The following is a 22,904-nucleotide window of genomic DNA, read 5'->3' as shown; positions in this document are numbered from 1 at the left end:
GCAGGAAGAAAAGCTGGAAGCCATCTTGCTTCAGTGAGCTCACTCACCAGATCTGGGTTCTGTGGACAGGGAGACAGGAGGCCTGCTCTCTGCTAGGGGCTGATCTCAAAGCTTGGGAGAGACATGCCAGGCAGACTCAGAGTCTGGAAGTGGAAACGTGGGAGTGACGGAGGGAAAGAAGAATGGAGACATTACACATCCGGTCTGTCCTGGGTTTGAATCCACCTTTTCTTTTGCCTGCAGGGCAGCCTCAGGGAACTGGACCTGCTTAGTGGCTGCATTTCTGCGGCTGTGCTTGTGACAGGAGCCACCATTCTCTTGAATCAGGGTTGTCACTCTGACTCAGTCCTACGGCAGATCTCTGGCACCCAACAAGAAGGTAAGACAGGGTAGTCCCTTGTCGGGGTCGTCTTGCTTCATTTTCAGGGGAACCCTCAGACAGGGACCTTTATTGCCTCTTTGTGTGGGCTGAGGAACAGAGAAGTTGCACGACTTGCTGGGGTCACACAGCTCATAAACACCAAAGCCAGAATTTGACCTGAAGTTTTCTGGCCTTAGAGCTGACCTCTGTAGCCATGGAAGGCTTCAGGGACTGTGTTCTTTTAGTTGGTGCCTATCAGCTCTGGTCTCTCTCCTCTGTCCACCTCTTGGGATCTAGGGTGGTGACCAGAAGTAGGCAGGTACAAAGACAGGCTTATTGACTGGCCCACTAATGAAGGAGTGATCCCAAAATATTTCCAACCCACAGGAAGCACTCAAGGGCAGCCACCCCACCAGGCCACAAATCACTCACAGGACAATTTTCTCAAGATAATCTCCTAAGCGGCCTTAGAAATGATTCCTGCAGGCCACAGCCCACACACCTTCCACCAGCCCCTCTCTGTTCTTTGTAACTCCCTGGGTGTAAATTGTTCTGCTTGGAAGGGAAGGAGGTACAGCCTCACTTAAGAGACAGGCAGGGGACAACCAGTGAACACTTTTTCGTTCCTGTCCCCTTCTGCTATAATGTCATTCCAAACTTCCCAGCTGGAAGGTGGGCCAAAAGCCTGGAGGAGCTGGCGCTGCCTATGGGCAAGGGACAAAAAGCCACTCCACCCATGGTCCCCCTCCCGTGTAAGAGCAAAAATGGGTGACCAGTTGCTCAGGTCAAAGACTTCAGAGTTCCCTCCTTCCTCTTCAACCTCCAACCATCCGGCTAGGCAGCTGGGGCTCAGTTCTTCCCTCAGAAGGAAGTCTCCGGCCAGCTCTCTGCTGTCTTCTGACCTCTGTGGGCACAAGGCACGTATGTAGCACACAGACATACGTGCACATGAAACACCTAGACACAGAAAATAAAAGGTAAACTAAAAAAGAAAAAGTAGAAATCTGCTAGGCAGGCAGTACATGCTCACCAGGATGGGGCAACAAAGTCACAAATTCAAGGTTAGTCTGGGCTATGGAAATACATACAGACATACATACATACATACATACATACATACATACATACATACAATCACAGGAAGGGAAGAAAGAAAGTAAAACCAGGACTAGATAGATATATAAAGGAAAGGAAGACAGAGAGACAGACAGAGAGACCAGGGCTCTTAAGATGGTTCAGTGGGTAAAGTCACTTGCAGAGCTAGGGGGACAACCTGAGTTCAATGATGGAAGTGAGGAGCAGTCTCCACAGAGGCCCTCTCTGACCTGTATGACATGGATACTGTACTTGCTGGTTTTCTGTGTCAATGGCACAAGCTGGAGTTATCACAGAGAAAGGAGCCTCCCTTGAGAAAGTGCCTCCATGGGACCCAGCTGTAAGGCATTTTCTCAACTAGTGATCAAGGTGGGAGGACCCAGCCCATTGTGGGCGGGGCCAGCCCATTGTGGGCGGGGCCAGCCCGTTGTGGGCGGGGCCAGCCCATTGTGGATGGGGCATCCCTGGGCTGGTGGTCCTGGGTTCTATAAGAGAGCAAGCTGAGCAAGCCAGGGAAAGCAAGCCAGTAACATCCCTCCTTGGCCTCTGCATCAGCTCCTGCTTCCTGCCCTGTGTGAGTTCCAGTCCTGACTTCCTTCGATGATGAACAGCAATGTGGAAGTGTGAGCTAAATAAGCCCTCTCCTCCCCAACTTGCTTCTTGGTTCTGATGCTGTGTGCAGGAATAGAAATCCTGCCTAAAACAGGCTACCACAGCATACATGCATCATACACACACACACGCCTGATAGTAAGTAGTATGTGTCTCCCTCCATGTACATATGACACCATGTGACTGCACTGCTTACAGAGTCCAAAAGAAGGAAGTGTAATTACAAGGTGTGGCAGTTTGAATAAAAATGGCCCCAACAGGCTCAATGCTTGAATGCTTGGTCACTGGGGATTGGCACTTTTTGAGAAGGATCAGGAGGTGTGGCCTTTTGGGGGGAAGTGTGTCAATTGGGTTTTAAGGTTTCAGAAGCCCATCAAAGACCGAGTCTTACCCTCTCTGCCTATGGATCAGGGTACAGAACTCACAGGTACTTCTCCAACACCGGATCTGTGTCTGCTGCCATGTTCGCCGCCCTGCTTCCCGCCACGATGGAAATGGATTAACCTCTGACACTATAAACAAGCCCCCAATTGAAGGCTTTCTTTCATAGCAATAGAGCAATGACTAAGATACAGGCGTGCTAGGAATTGGACCCCAGTACTCTGCAAGTGCAGTAAGCACCGTTAACTGCTAAGCCATCTCTCCAGCCACTTTAAAACTATGTTCTTAATTCTCTGAAAATATCATGCAATGTATTTTAATCATATTTAGCTCTGGCTCCTTCTATCATCTCCAGATCTACCTCCCACTCACCCCTTCACAACTCCATGGCCCCCTTTCTCTTTCCAAAATAAAGCACTGAGTCCGATTGGAATTGTATGTACTGTGTTGCCTTGTGTTGTTACATTGTATCGTATACTCACTGGTATGTATACTCACCGGTATGTGTGGGGATGTCCACTGGATTCTGGGAGACCTACCAGATGCCAACACCTTTAAAGAAAACCGACTCTCTCCTGACCCAGCAGAAATCAAATACCAGTAATTCCTTGAGTAGGGTAGGGGCTCGTGAGCCCCTTCATGGCTTGATCTTGTACAGGTTCTGTGCAAGCAATCCCGAGTCCTGGGTCTTGTCATGGCCAGAGGTCGATGTTTGGCTCTGATCCCTTTTGACTTCTGGCGTTTACAGTATCTCACTGGAAGCGTTCTAACCTAACACCTAAAACTGGAATGCTCCAAGGCCAGTGGGTCACAGAGCGAGACATACCCTAGTCCTTCCATGGGTTTGCAAGTCAGATGAGAAGAATATTGGTTCTACAGAGACGCCGCCTCGCTCATATTTTCCTTGAAACACGGTGCTGGAGAGGTAACTAAGAGTTCTACATCCAGATACACGTGCAGCTGGAAGAGAGAGACGCTGGACCTGGCCTGAGCATTTGAGACCACAAAACCCACCCCAAGTGAGGCAGTCCCTCCAGTAAGGCCACAGGCGCTCCAACAAAACCATACCTCCTGATATTGCCACCACCTATGAGCCTATGAGGAAAATTCCCACTCTAACAACCTTGTGTGGTTTGAACAAACATTTCCATTACTCTTCTTATCATTTTGGTAATTAAGAAGCAGAAGCAGAGAGCAAACAGCAACCAGACGCAGCCTCCCCATAAGGGAAGTGGTAGGGGCCACTGAGGATGCTGGCTGAGAGCTTAGAGTTTTGCTATGTAGCCCTGGCTAGCCTGGAACTCACTAGGTAGATGAGGCTAGTCTCTAACTTGCAATCACACCTCCTAAGTGCTGGACCTCCAGGAGCAGGCCACCGGGATCAGCCGACTGAGCCTTAAAATGGACGAAGAACCAGATGTGCGGGCACACACCTGCAATCCCAGCGCTGGGGAGGTGGAGGCTGGAGAACCAGGAATTCAAGGGCCATCTTTAGCTGCATAGTGAGTTTGAAGCTAGCCTGTCCTACATGGTGAGTTCTAGGCTAACCAAGGACCCTTTTCAAAAACCAAAAAGCAAGCCTAACTACATGAAACCCCTGTCTAGAGGAACTGATCTGGCACAGCACCAAATTCTGTCTCCAGAGTACTAGTCATAGGTGAGCTTCTCAGAGGTCCCAGAGTTTTCAGACCTCTTTGCTCCCTCAAGCAAAGACCACGGGTGTGAGAATGTCCCCGGTTCCAGGCCACTCTGTTCTCTTGTGAGATGGAAACCGTGTCTACTCCTCTCCAGAAATCCCAACAACAAACCAAAGCTCACCCTGGGAGCCAATCATCTGACTTCCACAGTACGGATGAGGGGTTACTGGCTGGAGGGGGCGTCACCCCAAAGCAATTACTTTAGTGGTAGTCTCACCTTGCCATGAATGAAGTTACCCTTAGCTGTATAAATGGGGAACCTTTTCAATTAGCCTCCCCAGACCCTCAATTAGAACAAGGCAGCAAGGTGTGGCTTGCCTATGATCCCAGAACTCAGGAGAGAGAGGCTGGAGGACCTCTGTGAGTTCAAGGAAAGCCTAATCTACAGAGGGAGTTCAAGGACGGCCAAGGATACATGGTGATACTCTTGTCTCAAAAGTAACAACCACAAAGAATTGCATAATGGCTGTCAGAAGCCTACTGCATCTCAGGTGATGGCCGAGTAACCCTCCTTTTGTGAGGAAAGCCAACAGTTAAGAAAGCCAACAGTTGGGGTTGGGGATTTAGCTCAGCGGTAGAGCACTTGCCTAGCAAGCGCAAGGCCCTGAGTTCTGTCCCCAGCTCCGGAAAAAAACAAACAATCAAAGCCAACAGTGATGGACTCAGAGAAAGCTTAGCCGGTGGGAGGAAGATATTGGCTGTTGTGCTCTGGGGAACCTCAATCCACAACACAACAAACAAAACCTTGTTTTGTTATTTTTGTCTTTTTTTTTTTTTTCCCTCGGAGCTGAGGACCGAACCCAGGGGAGCTGAGGACCGAACCCAGGGCCTAAGCTCTCTACCACTGAGCTAAATCCCCAACCCCGTGAATCCTTGTCTTAACAAAAACAAGGCAGTCTGGCTGAAACTGGTTCAGTGGGCAGGAGCTGGGGAGCCCTGGCCATTTCCATCTTCAAACACCTGGCCCTCACGCTAGCTTGTGAGCTTCCAGGGACCTCCCCTGAACTGCCTGTCCCCCAAAGAGGAAGTAAGCGAAGGAGAAATGGACAAACAGTAATCTGGCTGCCAACTAGGTTCCTCCATCCCGGGGAAGTCAGTACCAGAAGCCCACACAGCCCTGCCCCGCCCAACCCCACCGACCAGCCTCAGCTCCCACCTCAGTGGCGACTTTTCTTCCAGCAACTGTCCTCTCCACCACCAAGAATGTTGGCTCTGCCCTAACGCGGGACCCCTACAAGGACAGATCTCCAGGCTAGAAAGGTTTGTTTTATTAATTTATCTTTAAAAAATATTTTGTGGGGCTGGGGATTTAGCTCAGTGGTAGAGCGCTTACCTAGGAAGCGCAAGGCCCTGGGTTCGGTCCCCAGCTCCGAAAAAAAAAAAGAACCAAAAAAAAAAAATATTTTGTGTGTTATTATTTGTCTGTGTATCAGGTGTGCATAGTGCCCATGGCCTCGTGTCTGTGTATCATGGAGGCCAGAAGAAGGTATCAGGACACCCTCCCCCAGCCCCCACCCCAGCTGAGGTTACAGGCAGCTGTAGGTCACCGTTGTGGGTGCTGGGAATGGAACCTGGTCCCCCACAAGAGCAGCAAGTGCTCTTAACCTCGGAACCTTCTCTCTTACACTGCTGGAGGGGCCTGCAGTTTGCTAGGCGAGTAAGCGCTCTCTCAGTCAGTGAGCTGGGTCAGACCTTCAAATTAACAGCTATTTCTTCTGCTGTGTGTGTGTGTGTGTGTGTGTGTGTGTGTGTGTCTGTGTTTCTGGGAATGGTACCCAGGACCTTGTGCAGACAAGCATTCTACATCAAGTACAAGCTCAGCCCTTGATTTTCCGAGACCCTCACTATTTATTTCAAACACTACTGCACCGCTGTGGGGTCTTACAAGAGACGGGGCGGAGAACTTGGGTAGGTAACTTTTCTCTCAACACCTAGAGAGGCCGCCTGCCACAGCTGGAGAGTCTAGTTTTAGATCCGCTTTGTGTTTCTGCGTTTAAAATAGAAAATACGACCAGGACGCACGCGGTCTTTTTCTTCTTAGCAACCATAGCTGCCCGCCGCCTCGGGGCTTCCTGGAACCCACGCGGCCCACGCACTGCTCCAAGCATCTGGCTCAGCCTGAGACGAGCTGAGGGGGCTGAGACCCTGCAGGAGCTGTGAGCCAAGACAGAGGCTCCAAGGCCCTGAGTGGCACAGGGTGGGCTCCGGGCATTTTCAGCCCAGTGCACTGGAAACCTGGCGACGCTGGGGTCCCTGCATGGAGACGAGACTCTTGTGGGGTGGGTCTCAGATAAGGTTGAGTTTCAAGTAGGGATGGGACCAGAGTGGACAGAGGTCCCAGATGAGGATAGGACCAAGGTGGGAATGGATCCCAGGTGAGGATGGGATCTGGGTGGAGATAAGACTGCGGAAGGGGATATGGGCCCCAGGTGATGATGGGACCAGGGTGAGGATGAGACTGAGGGAGATGGCTGGGAATGGAAACAGGGGGAGGAGATATGGACCTCGGGTTGGGACAGGACCTTAGATGGTGGTGGCCGAGGTGGTGGTGGACCCAGGAGGGGATGGGTCTTGATCGGCTGCAACTGAGTCAGAAGCATCTCTGGATAGCCCCAGGAGGGCAGGGCTCCGGAAAGGTGACCTCGGCTCCCCGCCCCGGTTGATGGCGCGGTGAAGTTGAGGTCGGTTCCGGTTCGGGGCCGTGATCCCCAAGCTGGAGACCGCGCTGCCCCTTCGCACCCACCGCCCTTACCTCTGCCTCAGACTCTGGAGTCAGGGAGAGCGCGAACTCGCGTGCCCCATTGCTCTCCGACTCAAACTGATCGGCGTCCAGGAGGATGTCCTGTTCCGGCCCGCCGCTGTAACCCGGAGGTCCGCCTGGCGGAGGCGGAGCAGGTGCGGTCGCAGGACCGGACGCAGACCGAGCGCTCAGCGCCGCCCAGTGGCAGCGGCAAGCTCTGCAGCGGCCGCAACGCGCAAAGCTCGGATGCTGCGCTCTCCGGTTGCTTCTTCAACAGCCAAGGAGAGCTGTTGTAAACCAGCTCTGGCTGCGTGTTAGAAACTCACAGGGAGGTTTTTAATGAGACCTGGTGCTCTGGGTCACCGCATTTCGGTTAAAAGTTAAAATCATCATCCTTGGTTACATAGTGGGTTAGGTTCGAGACCAGCCTAGGCTACATGAGACCTTGTATCAAAAGCGCCCCCGCGCCCAACACACACACAAAGACCTAATTGAGAGTTCTTGAGCCTTCTCTTCCTCCCCCATTCAGCTTTTATTTGTTTTACAGTTATTTGGGGTGTGTGTGTGTGTGTGTGTGTGTGTGTGTGTGTGTGTGGTGTGTGTGTGTGTGTCTCCTCCCAGTTTTTAAAATAAGTTCCAACCCTATCTTACAAAATAAAGTGTCTCAGGGAAGAAAGGTGTTGCTGCCAAGCCTGAGGCCCTGAGTTAGACCCCTCCCCACTTGAGTGGACACAGAGAACAGTCGGACTCCTCAAGGTTGTCCTCTGACCTCTAGACACCTGTGCTGGCACATGTGCACCTGCACACATGAATACACACACACTACTTGTAAATTTAACACACATAAAAATATAAAGTATAACATATATCTGAAAAAGCTGCATCAGGGGGAGTGGGGGGGGGAAAGATGGGATTCTGGTGAAATGAGTGGGCCAGACTTAGTGGTTCCCAAAAAGAAAGAGAGGAAGAGATAGAAGGGGGGAGGGAAGGAGGGAGGGAGGGAGGGAGGGAGGGAGGGAGGGAGGGAGAGAGAGAGAGAGAGAGAGAGAGAGAGAGAGAGAGAGAGAGAGAGAGAGAGAGAAACACTAAATCTGACCCGCCCAGGCTGGGAGGCTTGCCCAGATTCCCCAGTGCCTAGGCTGAAGAGGACGACCTCCTTACAATAGAAGTGGGACCGCTCAAAGGGGAAAGGATCAGACCATAGTCTAGGTTTGAGTTTCCAGCTGATGTCTTTTAAAATATTGCATTTATTTTTAAATGGGTTGGTCTTAGGGTTGGGACTAAATGCCCACCACCCTTGACCCTTCTCCAAATTACATGTGAGTTCATCTCCTATCTGACACCCCTCGGGAGTCGTCTAAACTCGCTCCATCTGGCTTTTGCGTGTTCTGGGGCTGCTGGCTTCCCACTTCCGGATAAGGATGCTGATGTTCCACATCCGTCCGGACTCTCAAACTCTCTGCCCAGCATCTTCCGGAAAATTCTTGGCAAAACCTTGGGCCCCAGGCACTTAGAAAGGGAATCCACTGAGGCCACACACGGCCACCCCCCATCCTCCGTGTCTATGACATGTCTAGTACTGAGTTCTTTCACACATCACCCTAGCAAACCTGCCAGGGCTGGGGACAGCTGCAAGAGGCCAGAGACTCAAGCCGCTGGGCCAATAACCAGAAGAAAGGCTCAGGGAGATGAGGGAGGGACTGAGGCTTGGCAGGGCGGTCCACTGCCACCAGGCACCAGCTATACTGCTTTGGCTCAGTTGTGACCTGGTCAGGAGGCCTACGGTTAAAGCTTCATTCAGCCAAGTGGTAAGTTTGGGGTGAGAGAGGAACTTGGAGAGAATGTGCTGAAGGTTTAAATATCTGGAAGGCCGCTTTCTTTGAAATTAGTTATAACCAACCTTTATAATACCTTTGGGAGGGAAAGCAGGAGGATCAAGATTTGAGGTGATTCTCTGCTAAGTTTGAAACTAGCCTGGGCTACATGAGTCCCTTTCTCAAAACACCAGCCTGGATTTTTTTTTTTTTTTTTTTTTTGGTTATAGCTGCTTATAGATTTATTTATTTATTATATATACATACACTGTAGCTATTGTCTTCAGACACACCAGAAGAGGACATCAAATCCCATTACAGATGGTTGTGAGCTACCATGTGGTTGCTGGGAATGGAACTCAGGACCTCTGGAAGAGCAGCCACTGCTCTTAACCACTGAGCCATCTCTGCAGCCCTCGGCCTGGAATTTAAGTTTAAAATGTGAGTGGCTTTTGGAAATTGTCACTTTCTGGGGGAACTGTCACACCCTGGGCACAGTTGGGTAAGCCAGAAATCACTGTGTTTCTAGAATCTGGTGCCCCATCCTATTTTTTGTACTGGGGACCCCGGAGAAATGGGGAGCTGGCCTGCCCTTTCCAACAAGTCAGTTGCTAATTGGTTTTGCCCCACCAGATTCAGGAGATCACCTGGTGAAGGCCTATGCCAAGGACCCTGCCCAAGGCCACAGGAAAGATTTTTTTTTTAAAAAAAGAGTTGAATTTGCACAGTGTCTAGCCTCCCAGAGGGCTGGTGGCTATGGTCCTCACGCTCTGCTCTCAGTGGTCCAGGAAAGGCCTGGAACGCACTGCTAGCAAGAGGCCTGGAATGCAGCCTGCAGAGGCCGCACCCTGCCCAAACCAGTTTGAACCAGCTGCGGGAAGAAGCAAGGCCAGTCCCTTCGAGCTCCCTCTGGCGCCCAAGCTGTCTTAGAACTGCTGCGGGTTTTAGAGGTTCCTGTGGGTGGGGGCGGGGACCCAGCAAGGCCTGGGGATGGACGAGGGGGTAGGGTGGCGATACATAGGGTAGAGTTGGGGTGCCTGCCCAGCCTCTGCCTAGCGTGGAGACTCCCGGAGCTTGGAGCTGGGCCCCAGGCCACGCCCTTCCACTCCCCCATCTTCTAGCTTCACCTCTAAGGACACAGTGGCCAATCTGCCTTTCAAAGTTCTCTCTACTGAGACTTCAGCCTCCAGGTCTATCGAAGTCCTGCCGTGGTGCAGGGCAGCAATGTGCCCAGTTTACGTGGAGGCAGGAGCATCAGAAATTTAAGGGCGTTCCTAGGTTACATTGAAAGTCCGAGGCCGGGCTGGAAAGATGGCTCAGCGCTTAAGAGCACTGACTGCTCTTCCAGAGGTCCTGAGTTCAATTCCCAGCAACCACATGGTGGCTCACAACCATCTGCAATGGGATTCTCTCGTCAGGTGTGTCTGAAGAGAGCGACTGTGTACTCACATATATAAAATAAATAAATCTTTAAAAAAAAAAAAAAAGAAAGTTCGAGGCCTTGATATGTATATGATGCTATTTCAAAGAGAGGAGAAACGAAAAACTCACAAATTGTGGACCCAGTGGGCACTCCTTTTTATGTGTAGATTTAAACTTTCATTGCATTTCTTTATTGTGGGGGAGGGGTGTGTTTGTGTGTGCATGTGCGTGTGTGTGTGTGTGTGTGTATGAATGTGTGTGTGTGTGTGTGTGGTTCTGGGCTCACTCACCTGTGGCACTTCTAGCTCTGCAAGTGGCATCACACTGGTGGCCCAAGTGTCTCCATGTGCCAGGCACTATTCCCAGACCGATGGATTCCCATCACACCAGTGTAGTGTCAGCCCTGCCATGTCCCCATTGACCAGAGGTGGAAACTGAGGCCTGGAGAAGTTGAGCATTGCAGTCACCTTCCTAACTAGTCCATGAGAGACCAGTCCCAACCTGGAAGAGTCTGACCCCAGGAATGAAGTCCCATCATGCCTAGGAGCCCCTGCCATCTTCAACAGAGCAGCTACAACTCTTCAGTGGGGGCCCTAAAGTAAGGCCTGTTGCTGATCCACCTCAGAAGGGTCTAGGGAGAGTCCTTAGCTCTCAACTGAGATTCCAGCCCACTCCAGCTGGATATAATTCTGTCCCGGTAGCATGTGATCTTAAGAGAAGCCAGGGGGTTGGGGATTTAGCTCAGCGGTAGAGCGCTTGCCTAGCAAGCACAAGGCCCTGGGTTCGGTCCCCAGCTCCGAAAAAAAGAAAAAAGAAAGAAAGAAAGAAAGAAAAAAAAGAAAGAGAGAGAAGCCAGGAATGGTGGCACACAGGTTTCATCCCAGCACTGAGGAGGTAGAGGCAGGTGGATCTCTGTGACTTCAGGGCCAGCCTGGTCTACAAAGTAAGTCCAAGACAACCAGGGCTACACAGATAAGCCTTGTCCTGGGAAAGAAAAGAAAAGGAAAGGAAAAATGAAAAGAAAAGAAAAGAAAAGAAAGGAAGAGATCATATAGAAGATGGGCAGTTAACTACAGGGACTCCATCTATGTGGCCAGGCCATAAGGAAGATGTCACCCACACGGGTGGTTAAACGAGAAATGCCCCCAACAGGCTCATGTATTTGAACACTTGTTCTCCAGTTGGTGGCGCTGTTTGGTGGTGGGGAGCTATGGAACCATTAGGAGGCACAGCCCTTCTAGAGGAAGTAGGTCAGGTGGAGGGTTACAGTCTCACCCCAGTTCCAGTTTGCTCTTCTTGTTTCCTGTGTGCAGCTGGGACTCGAGAGCCCTAAGCCTCCTTCTTTGGCCTCCTGTGGCCACTGCGTGACCCGTCCTCTGGAAGAAAGGCAAACTCTTCCCTCTCCCTTAAGTGGCTTTTGGTCATAGCAACAGAAAAGTAACTCACATGCCGGGCTGAGGCATTTTAGTGACTCGGCAGCTGGTTTGGGGGTCACCCAGGTGCAGATTTGAAACCCCAGTAAACTCATTGGCTCGCAAGCTCGACTTCCACATGGTGGAGGGAGAGAACTGGTGCTTGCAAGTTGTCCTCTGTTCTTGTGCTCTGGTGGGTACACACCTTCCTCCTCCTCCTCCTCCCCCTCCTCCTTCCTTTTTACACTTTGTTTTTCCAACGTTGTTTCTCTAAGTAGCCCTGGCCCTCAGAGTATCGGGACTAAAGGTATGGACTATCTCACCTACCTAGCGCCCCTTGAATATAGCAGGTAACTTTGGAGGGAACCATTTCTGGTAGCCACCACACAGTGGGTAGACTCAGCCTATGTAGGTTCAAATACCGGGTGCACATCCATCCTGTGTGACCTTGGTAGAGTTGATTAACCTCTCTGTGCCTCACATCCTTCAGTGCTGTACTGCAGCTTACCAGTTTTCGAAGCGTGCTCACCCGTATATGGCATCCAAGGGTGTCTGGCAGACAGGGAGCCTCACCCACTGGGAGTGGAGTGAACAGCTGGTGTTTTCAAGACAGGGCAGAGTTGACTGGGACACAAAGTAACTGTGAACCTGCCAGGCAGGGTCTTGGCTAACCAGCATGCATTGGGGCCATAGTGGTCCCTGAAGCTGATGAGGAGATTCAAGTGAACCAGAAGCATGATGCCCCACCAGACTGTGCAAGCTGGTTGGTCCCTGTCAGACTCAGAACAGACGCCTGGTGCTGTGCTCTGGAGAGCAAAGATGGCAAATTGTTACTCGGTCCCGGGCATCTCTGCCCCCTGGTGGACATATTTGGTATGGCATCCTCTCAGAGCCTGGGTGGTGGCTCAATTAGTTGCTTGGGAGTTCATCAAAGCTGCTTGTCTAGGGCACGCTGATGTCATCAGGCAGGCTCTTCATCAGAGAGCTGAGAACTCGGAGATGGAGAGAGACTTAGTTGGAAGACGTCAGTGATGTTCACTCCAGCTGGCCCCAGAAGGAGATAGGTGGTGTGACTGTGACCTGCTTGGACAAGTGGCCAAGAGCAGCAGGTGTTCAAGGAGTCTGGGCTGCAGCTAACATCTGTGCTGTCACTCAAGCATCCTACACTCCGTGTGCACCTGGAGGGGGCCCCCAGCCTTGCCCGGCCCCAGCCTCTAGTCACGACATTTGACCCACCCTGGTCCCAGACTCCTTTCCCTCTGAATCCATGAGGGTTAGAACAGGCAGAAGAGGTGGCAGCCTCTCCCATGTGTCCTCTGACACAGATGGAGCTTGTGCCTGGAGTAAAAATGACATAGAGTAGTGTGCACGGGGGTCTGTCTCGGACATTAAAGTGACCCAGGATCCCCGGTGTGACAAACCTCCTGGGAAGTCAGGGATTATGTGTACTCCCCCATGTGTGTGTTGGGGGAGGGGCAGGCACATGCATGTCACGGTATGAACGTGGAGGTCAGAGGACAGTCTGTCAGAGCTGACTCTCTCCTTCTACCATACAGGTCACCAGGCTTGGCGGGGAGTGCCTTGGGCCATTTTACCATGCACACTTGGGGGATCTGACCCACTCGAAGTCTGAGCAGGTCAGTGTGATGAACTGACTGTGGTTCTTCTCAAAATGTTGAGTAGAAGGTTATAGAATTTCTTTTTTTAAAAAAAAAAGATTTATTTATTTATTATGTATAAGTACACTGTCCCTCTCTTCAGACACACCAGAAGAGATCATCAGATCCCATTACAGATGGTTGTGAGCCACCACGTGGTTGCTGGGATTTGAACTCAGGACCTCTGGAAGAGCAGCCACTGCTCTTAACCACTGAGCCATCTCTCCAGCCCTGATCATAGAATTTCTGATAGCCTCAGAAAGATGGTTCTTTTTATATGTGTATGATATTTGTGTGCATACATGTTTATACATGTTGGTGTATGTGTACAGGTGAACCTGGTGTGTGTGTGTGTGTGTGTGTGTGTGCGTGTGTGTAGGCCAGAGGCTAATGTTGGAAGTCTTTCTGGATGGCTCTCCTCTTTATTCTCCGAGGCAGGGTCTCTTTTTTTTTTTTTTGGTTCTTTTTTTCGGAGCTGGGGACCGAACCCAGGGCCTTGCGCTTCCTAGGCAAGTGCTCTATCACTGAACTAAATCCCCAACCCCGAGGCAGGGTCTCTTACTAGAATCCCAGTCTTGCCGTTTGCCTAGGCTAGCCCACTAGCTTGCTGCAGGGATCCTGTTTCTGCCTCCCAAACACTGGGATGACAGGCAGCTGCTGCATCCAGCTGGCACATACTGAGCACAAGGGACTTGAACTTCCACTCTTGCAGCAAGCGCCTGACATGCTGAGTGCCACCCCACTCCCTTTATTTGCCTGGACGGGATGGCAGAGCCTACTCCGCCAGAGAGTTGCTGCTTTTGCAGAGAGCATTGTGTCTGTCTCGATCAAGGATGTGTCCCTATTGACACAGACAGTGGCTCGTCTCAAGCTGCTGAAGTTTGATGGGCCTTCCTTCTTCACTGCATCGCTGAGGTATGACTCAGTCCCTAGAGACCCCTTTTGTTTAAAATGTGTGGTGCAGGGCCGGGATGTCGTCACTAGGTACACCTGCCTGCTGTGCACAGAGCTTGGTTCTATTCCCAGCACACACAAAATGATTCACTCCGAAATCCCAGCGCTCGAAGGTGGAGGCAGGAGGATCAGGGCTTTAACACCTGTCTCAGCTGGATAGAGACTACAGGAGGACTAACCTGGGCTACTTGAAACTGTCCAAATAAAGAAAAAGAAGCTGGGTATGGTGGCCCACACTGCCCATACCTTTAATCCCTGCATTTGGAAGGGAGAGGCAGACAGATCAAGGCCAGCTAGGGCTACATAGTTTGACTCTGTCTAAAAAAAAGAGAAAACATGGGCTGGAGAGATGGCCCAGTGGTTAAGAGCACTGGCTGCTCTTCTAGAGGTCCTGAGTTCAAATCCCAGCAACCACATGGTGGCTCACAACCACCTGTAATGGGATCCGATGCCCTCTCCTGGTGTGTCTGAAGACAGCTACAATGTACTCACATACTTGAAATAAATAAATAAAATCTTTATTAAAAAAGGAGGTGTGATCTTGGAGGAAGTGTGTTGCTGGGGGTGAGCTTTGAAGTTCAAAAGCCCAAGCCAAGCCCAGTGTCTCTCTCTTCTGCTGCTGCCTGTGTGGCCTGAGGATCTGGATGTAGAACTCCTCCAGCATCATGCGTGCCTCCTGCCGTGGCTTCTGCCATGCTTCCCACCATGACAATCGATAATGGACTAAGCCTCTGAAACTGCGAGCCAGCCTCAATTAAATGCTGTCCTTTGTAAGAGTTGCCTTGGTCATGGTGTCTGGTCACAGCTATAGAAACCTAACCAAGACAGCCCACCACGTACATGCATACACCCATAATAAAATACATTAACATGTAAAAATAAAATAAGTCACAATGCACAGATGTTCATGCGACTCCAGCCTTTGGTTCATTCTTGTAATTCTATCCCCAGGGAGGCCGAGGCAGACAGATGATTATAAGTTGGAGGCTAACCTGTGCTACATAGTGAGACCTTCTCCAAAAGAAACCAAATGAACCATGCAACCCAAACAGAGGTAAATGCTCCAGATACCCAGCATGCACTTATATCATGCACATGTTTGGCAGCATCAGGAGCACAGCATGGAGGAATTGTGGGTAAGCTTGCTTTCTTATAGGGCTGTGTTCCGTGAGAGCTTGTGTGGCTGTTTCACACGGCTGTCCTGGGAAACCTTGCTGTTCTTTCTGGTTACTGTTGACCCAGCAGTGCTGGGCTGCGGTGAACACTGCTTTCTGTGCTCGTACAGTGTCTCCTCAGGAGAATTCCCAGAGGAGAAGGTGGAAGCAGATGCTGTTTTTGGAAAGAAAAGGGGAAACTTCCCTCCCTTGCTCTCCACTCTTTCCCTCCTCCCTCCTCCCTTCCTCCCTCTTTCCTTTTTTCCTTCCTTCCTTTCTTCTTCCTTCCCTCCCTCCTTCCTTCCTTCTTTCTTTCCTTCCTTCCTTCTCTCCCTTTCCCTTCCTCTCTCTCCCTCTTTCCTTTTTCCCTTCCTTCTTCCTTTCTTTCCTCTCTCCACCCCTCCATCCCTCCTCCCTCTTTCTTTCTTTCTTTCTTTCTTTCTTTCTTTCTTTCTTTCTTTCTTTCCTTCCTCCCTCCCTCCATACCTCCCTCCCTCCTTTCCTCCCTCCCTCCCTCCTTTTTTCTTCTTTCCCTCCCTCCCTCCTTCTCTCCCTTCCTCCCTCCCTCCCTCCCTCCCTCCCTTCCTAACAGCATCCTTTGCAGCCCAGGCTGGCCTCAGACTTGCTATGGAACTGAGGAGCACCTTGAACTTCAGAATCTCCTGCCTCCCGAGAGCTGGTCTCACAGCTGTGCCACCACCCTTGGCTGATTTCCTTTTCCCATTCCTATACAGGAATGCAGTTAGGGATGAGGCTAGGGGCCATGGCTCTGTGGAAGAGCGCTTGCCTCGCCCCACCTCCCTCAGGTTAAGCCCTGGGTCCCGACGGATTGGAGATGACTGTGCTCCAGAGGTGGGAGTGGGGTGGGTCCTCCACTGTGGACTGAGTTTTGGGCTAGCCTGGGACACCTAAGACCCTGTGTCAAACTACATGAAACTAAACACAGGTATTTAACTTTTTAACGCTTATTTTATGAGTTGTGTGTGTGTTGGGGTGTGGTGTACACCCGCCATGTGGGGGGTTAGAGGTCAACTTGAAGGTGTCTATTCTTCTACCGTATTGCTTGCTCCTAGGGACTGAACTCAGTCTTCAGCAGCGCCTTCACCCACGGGGCCACCTCACTCGCCCATCTCACTCGCCCCCAATTCCTTCCTCCCTCCCTTCCTTCCTTCCTCCCTTCCTCCTTTCCTCCCTTCCTTCCTTCCTCCCTTCCTCACTTCCTTCTGGTTCTTTTTTGTTCTGAAGCCCACACACACCCAAGGGCCACACAGGTTTCTGAAGTTTTTGCTGTGGCCGTGAAGTGGACATGTACTGCGCTATGGATAAAACACTGTTGGGCACTGGTCTGTGACTCAGGGCTCAGCGGCAGGAGGGGGACTTCTTTCCTGACGTGTGAAGCCCCCCATTAGGTGTCAAGCATGGAGAATAAAAACCAAGGGGACATGATCATATTTACCTGTCAACAAGAAAAATGGACAAGGAGCGTCAGGAAGAAAAGTCAAGCTGGGCAGATGTCAAGGACACAAGACAGTTGGCCCGTGTCTGAGCAACCCTAACGAGGGCTAGGCTGAGGGCCGGAAAGGAGCATCAGCCGGACCATGAATTATGTATGACTGCTGTTAAATATTTCATCTGCTCTTAAGCATGGTTTGTCTTAGCACAGCTAAATGAGGAATGAAAAAAAAAAAAAAAAAAACCATTGCGGTCGGAAGCCGAATCAGTCTATTCATCTTCCTGGGCTGTGGAACAGGCACCAAGACCTCCAAGACACCGATGCAGGGCACACTGGTGGCACTGAGAGCCCGGTAGGGTGACCTTTGCCTTCAGCCAGGTGAGGGAGGGCAGCGCCACCTTCGCTTCTGTCCCATCAGCCTTACGGATCGGGACCATATCCTTCGGCTCCACACACTGGTTTCAAGGCTGTACACAGGGTTTCTGAGGGGTCTGAGTTCCCCTGGGAGCCCCATAGCAAGTGGGTAGCCCAGCAGGATGTCTGCACTTCAGGAGTGGAGGCGGGAGGCGCCTGGCTCGCCTGGCCTGCTGCCCAGCCTGGCTGCTGCTGGCGCGTCTCCCTTTACCGCGGATTTTCTCCGGCTCCCTTGGCTCTGCGTGCCCGGCTGTTGGAGGCACACGCCAGCCCCACTGGGCACGGGCACTGGGAACACAAGCCAAGGTCTCCTGGGGAGGAGGGCACTGAGGCCAGCTCCCAGGGAACAGGCTCCTGGGATGCGGCAGAGTCACACAGGCTTTCCTGCGGCTTTCCACAGGGGCTGGGACCACAGTGGGGAGAGCTTTGCCTGTCAGTGTGTGCTGTTGCAGGAAGCTTAACTTCACATCCAAGTGGAGGGAGGGAGGGAGAGGGGGAAGGGGAGGGGAGGAGGAGGGGAGGGGCGGAGGAAGGGAAGGGGAAAGGGGGGAGAGAGAGCCAGCGCGAGCACACAATTCAAAATGTTCTGATCAGAAATTGGGCCGACTCGGGGTTGGGGATTTAGCTCAGTGGCAGAGCGCTTACCTAGGAAGCGCAAGGCCCTGGGTTCGGTCCCCAGCTCCGAAAAAAAAAAAAAAAAAAAAAAAGAAATTGGGCCGACTCAGTGGTTAAAGGCACCTCTGCCGAGCTGAGCCTTATCACCGAAGTCCCATCTCCCGGATCTACATAAGGGAGAGAAAGCAGACCCCCAAAAACTGCCCTCAGATCTCCACACCTGATACAGGGGCAAAAACACAGACACTCCAAAGTAAAAGACTATTCCTTTGTGAGAGGGCTCACTGTGTAGGGATGGCTCTACGGACTGAGTACGAAAGCCGGGCTGGTGGTGGCCAGCGCTTTAAGCCCAGTACACAGGAGGCAGAGGCAGGCTGATATCACTCTGTGAGTTCGGGGCTAGCCTGGTCTACAGATTGAGTTTCAGGACACCCAGGAATGCACAGAGAAACCCTGTCTCGAAAAACAAAACCAAAACAAGACAAAAAAGATGGAGGAGAGGCCGACTTCACAAATGGTGTGCGTACTCTCCTAAATTTTGGGAAGCCTAAATAAGAGATGAGAGAGAGAGAGAGAGAGAGAGAGAGAGAGAGAGAGAGAGAGAGAGAGCAAAAATAAATGAAGAAAAGTGTGTATCTGGTTTTGAGACAGGTGCTCCTGTAGTGCAATGTGACCTCCACCTCACAGTCCTCCTGCCTCAGCTTCCTAGCTGCCAGGATTACAAGTATGGACCCTCGTCCCTGACTAAGTTTATTCATTACGTTGTTTACTGATAGGGTCTCAGGTAGCTCAAGCAGGCCTCAAATCTGCTATGTAGCTGAGGGATGATCTTTGAACCCCTGACCCTTTGGCCTTAACCTCCAGAATGCTGGTCATCTAGGCATGTCTCAAAATGCTGGGTCATGCTGTGCTGGTGATGGGACTCAGGACCATGTAGACTCTAGGTAAGCAAGTCATGCTTGCCCCCAGGTCCATGTCCTTTTATTTTTTGGCATCTACTTACATAGGTGTAAGGTATGATACATATCTGCAGGTCAGAGGGCAGTTTTTAGGAGTCAGTTCTCTCCTTCCACTATGTGGATCCTGGGGGATCAAACTCAGGTCATCAGGCTTGTTGGCAAGTGCCTTTACCCGCTGAGCCTCCCCTAACATCCCCCCCCCCCCGGGTGTTTTGAAACCAGTTTCCCCCATGATCCACCCAAAGAAATAATCATCCTTTGTCTGGTTCCCTGGGTGGACTGCTGAGTTTCAGCTACTCTGATTCCAATCGCAGCAAAGGCTGCTCACATCTCCCCAAGAAGCCCGCCTGGCACTGTGACCCTCGTTCAGGATTGTCCTGGATCCCTGGAAGGCAGGCTCTCAGCTGCTCTCCAGCTATCTGCTAAGTTAATGATTTAGTTCCAAGTCACTAAGCACACACTCGGACAGTCCGTGAGGGCACAAACTGGAGACAAACAGCTGAGGGCTGGAAATAGCTTCCTCCCATCTCAGTCCCTCCCGGCCAGGTAACCTGGGAGCCAGTTATGTTCTAGAAGAACTCGATACAGGCTACATGCCTGAGTGGACAGCGGCCTCCTCGGGCCTTAGGAAGGACGGTCTGAGTGCTCTTTGTCATGTCCTGGAGCATTCTGGGAATCTGGACAGAGAAGAAGGCTGTACTGATAAGCATCAGTGGGTTGTACTGGGTTGGACGATGGCTTGTCTCCTGGCAGATGACACAGCACAGCCATGCAGCCTGGGGTTCTCTGGGGATCACTGCATGCCTTCGGCGACTCCTGCCCTGCTCTGAGGATTTGACGGCGCCATCAGAACTGTTTCTGAAGGGCCACATTCCTGCTGCACCTTGCTGATCGGCAGGCCAGGACTGCTCCAGACTGATCTGAGTTGCTGCTGTGAGAATGTCAGCGACACCAGGGGCTAGCCTTGTCTACAGAGTCAGTCAAGGACCCAAGTGGAAATGAAATCCAGGCTTTAGTGTCGCCTCCCCTGCTCAAGTCCCTGAGTTCAATTACCGGGAGGATAGGAAGAAAAAAGCCATGTCTGGTGGTTCATGTTTTATAATTCCAGGCATTTGAGAGGCAGAGGCAGGAGGATTAGGAGTTCGAAGTCACCCAATGGTATTTAGTGAGTTTGAGGCCAGTCTAGATTACAGGGGACCCTGTCCTCACGTTAAAGGACAAAGCACAGTGGCTCAAACCTACAGTTCCAGCACTCAAGATGGAACCAGCCTGATGTATATTGTCTGCTCCAGGCCAGGCAGTGTTACCCAGAACCCTCTGCTTCAGGGGTTCAGGGCCCTAATCTGTCAGCCCTAATTGCCCTGTCCCGCTGCAACCCGAAGACATAAGAACCAGAAAGGAAATTTAGCACTAGGCTGGAGAGAAGGCTCGGTGGTTAAGAGCACCGACTGCTCTTCCAGAGGTCCTGAGTTCAATTCCCAGAAACCACATGGTGGCTCACGACCATCTGTAATGCTATCTTGGTGCCCTCTTCTGGTGTATAGGCATATATGCAGGCAGAGCACTGTATACATAATAAATAAATAAATAAATAATAAATAAATAAATAATAAATAAATAAATAAATAAATAGCACTATATAGTCCTGCTCAGTGCAGAGGGATATTTATCTATTTTACACATGAGATTTATGTCCATAAGTGAATGTCACGTGTGTGGGTGCCCACAGAGGCTAGAAGGGGACCCTGGATCCCCTAGGGCTGGAGTTACAAGATCTTCTGAGCTGCCAGGCATGGGTGCTGGGAACCGAACCTGGGTCCTCTGGAAGAGCAGCCAGTGTTCTTAACCACTGAGCCATCTCTCGAGCCCCCGTTTCTGGTACATTGCTTATTTTTGTTGTATTGAGGCAGGGTGTCTGACCTTGAACCTTCTTCCCAAGAGGCTAGTACCCAGTGTGAGGGAACACACCCCCAAGGTTAGCCTTGTGTCCCAGGGCAGGGCAGTAACATCACTGGGCTTGCTTGGTTCAGGCACAGGGTGGGTCAAAGACGCTGAGGAATGGAACGGGATGGGTTTGTAGGCCACCTTCTCCGAAAGGAAGAAACCTGCCTAAGAGAAAGGCTAAGTGGGCAGAAAGGAGGAAGCAGGGAGGGCCCTGCCTAGGTTGTAGGCACCGGCCACTAATGGTTGTGTGCATGTCTGTGGCATGCACATGTTCATGCATACACATATGGTATGCACAATGTTCGTGTATGCACATGACAGCATGCATATACATATGTGCGAGCATATATGCAGAGATCTGAAGTTAACATTGAATGTCTTCTCAATTGCTCTGTACCTTACTTATAAGGATTTGTGCTGGCTATGGTGACACACACCTTTATCTCCAGCATGGAGTAAGTTCTAGGTGAGCCAAGGCTACACAGAAAAACCCTGTCTTGGAAAACCAAAACCAACAGACCAAGAAAAGCACTTGTGTTTGTGGTTAGAGGACAACTTGAAGGAATTGGTTCTCTCCATTACGTGGGTTCTGGGGACTGAACCCGGATTGTGAAGATTTGGCAGCAAGCACCTCTACTCACCAAACCATCTTGCTGGCCCTGCATCTTATTTCTCTGAGACAAGGTCGCCTACTGAATCGGGAACTGATCCCACTGAAGTTACGGGTCAGCCAGTCACAGTCAGGGCTGTACAGCTTTAACTTAAGTCCTCCTGCCTGAATGACCACCTCTTTACTGAATGAGCCTCGTTCGGCCTCAGGGCCCCACTTACTTTTTGGTACTAGGGGCCAAACCTATAAGTGTGTGCACATCAGGCTCTCCACCACTGACATCCCACCCTGTTTACCGAAGTTGTCCAGACTGGCCCTGAACTGCGATCCTCCTGCCTCAGCCTCCCCAGTAGCTAGAATGACAACCCTGTGTTACCAGGTCAGGCAAACATTGATGTTTTAAATCAGTAACACAGTGGCGGAAGTCCTCTCTTGGGTGAACTGTCTACTTTTTTTTTTTTTTTTTTTCTTTTTTGAAACAGGGTCTCTCTGCCTGTTTCTCAGTAGGACTCAGCTGTTCAGCTCTCACTGCTCCAAATCACCTAGAGCCTCCTGGTGCAGGCCCGTGACCACCACACTACTCACACTCTCGTGTGGTACAGGGCATGATTCAGTTCCAGGCCAGAGGAAATAATCACCAAGTGCAGAAACCCACCCACATAAGCCAGTATATTCATTCGTACCAGCCGCTAGCAAGATGGCTTGGTGCTAGAAGTGCTTACTGTTTAGACTGTGGATTCCCAGAACCCATGTGGATGGAGACTTAAATTCTTTTTTTTTTTTCTTTCTTTTTTTCGGAGCTGGGGACTGAACCCAGAGCCTTGCGCCTAGCAAGCGCTCTACCGCTGAGCTAAATCCCCAACCCCAAGACTTAAATTCTTAGGAGCTGTCCTTTGACCCCTATGCACTTGCCACCTACCCCAGCCCACAAAATAAAGGATACATACACCTGGGGCCCAACTCCCAAGTCAGAACAATGTCAAATTCAAGGTTAACCTGAGCTATGCAGTAAGCTCTCAAAAGAAAACCCCAAGAGACCATTCGTGGCACATGTGACCTTAATCCCAGCACTCAGGAAGTAGAGGCAGGTGAGTTCAAGGCCAGTCTGGTCACCTATCAAGTTCTAAAACCAGAACACAAACATGAGACAAGGCTGTGGCCCATGCCTGAAATGCCAGTACCTGGGAGCGGAGGCAGGAAAAGCTAGTTTCACGAGTTCAAGGCTAGCCTGAGGCTATAGAACTTTCTCAAACTAACTGCCCTCAGATATCAAACAAAACCACCCCCCCCCAAAACTGTAGTCAAATAACAAAAAATTCTAAAGAGAAAAGGCAAACCACCCTTTGACAACTGGGCACAGGCCTCTGAGAACCCAGGACACAGCAGGCAAGGGCAGGAGTATTCGTAACACGCTAACCTAGACTACACGAGGAGGGGTTCAACTCCTAGAAGTTGCCATCTGACCTCCACAATCGAGATGGGGCCCAACACCCACACATAAACAAATACACTTGTGCTCACACATACAAAATACTTTATCTTAATAGCACATGTCCTTTCTGTGTAGCCTAGGGTGGCCTGGGACTCACAGAGATCAGACTGCCTCTTG

The 22,904-nt window shown here is 51.0% G+C and overlaps 1 long non-coding RNA gene across 1 annotated transcript; it reads right to left on the bottom strand.

Moving 5' to 3' along the window:
• Positions 1-203: 203 nt before the first annotated feature.
• On the bottom strand, positions 204-7,025 carry LOC134486212 (uncharacterized). The gene is made up of 2 exons (XR_015684871.1): positions 6,899-7,025; positions 204-1,318 (listed from the first exon to the last, which is right to left on the bottom strand). It is a non-coding gene; the product is annotated as an uncharacterized LOC134486212 (long non-coding RNA).
• Positions 7,026-22,904: the final 15,879 nt, after the last annotated feature.

The sequence above is a fragment of the Rattus norvegicus genome, chromosome 3, assembly GCF_021556685.1.
Source record: "Rattus norvegicus strain SHRSP/BbbUtx chromosome 3, alternate assembly SHRSP_T2T, whole genome shotgun sequence".
NCBI classification, from domain to species: Eukaryota; Metazoa; Chordata; class Mammalia; order Rodentia; family Muridae; genus Rattus; species Rattus norvegicus.
Note: the sequence above shows the minus strand (reverse complement) of the source record. Positions and strands in the feature narration are given on the sequence as shown.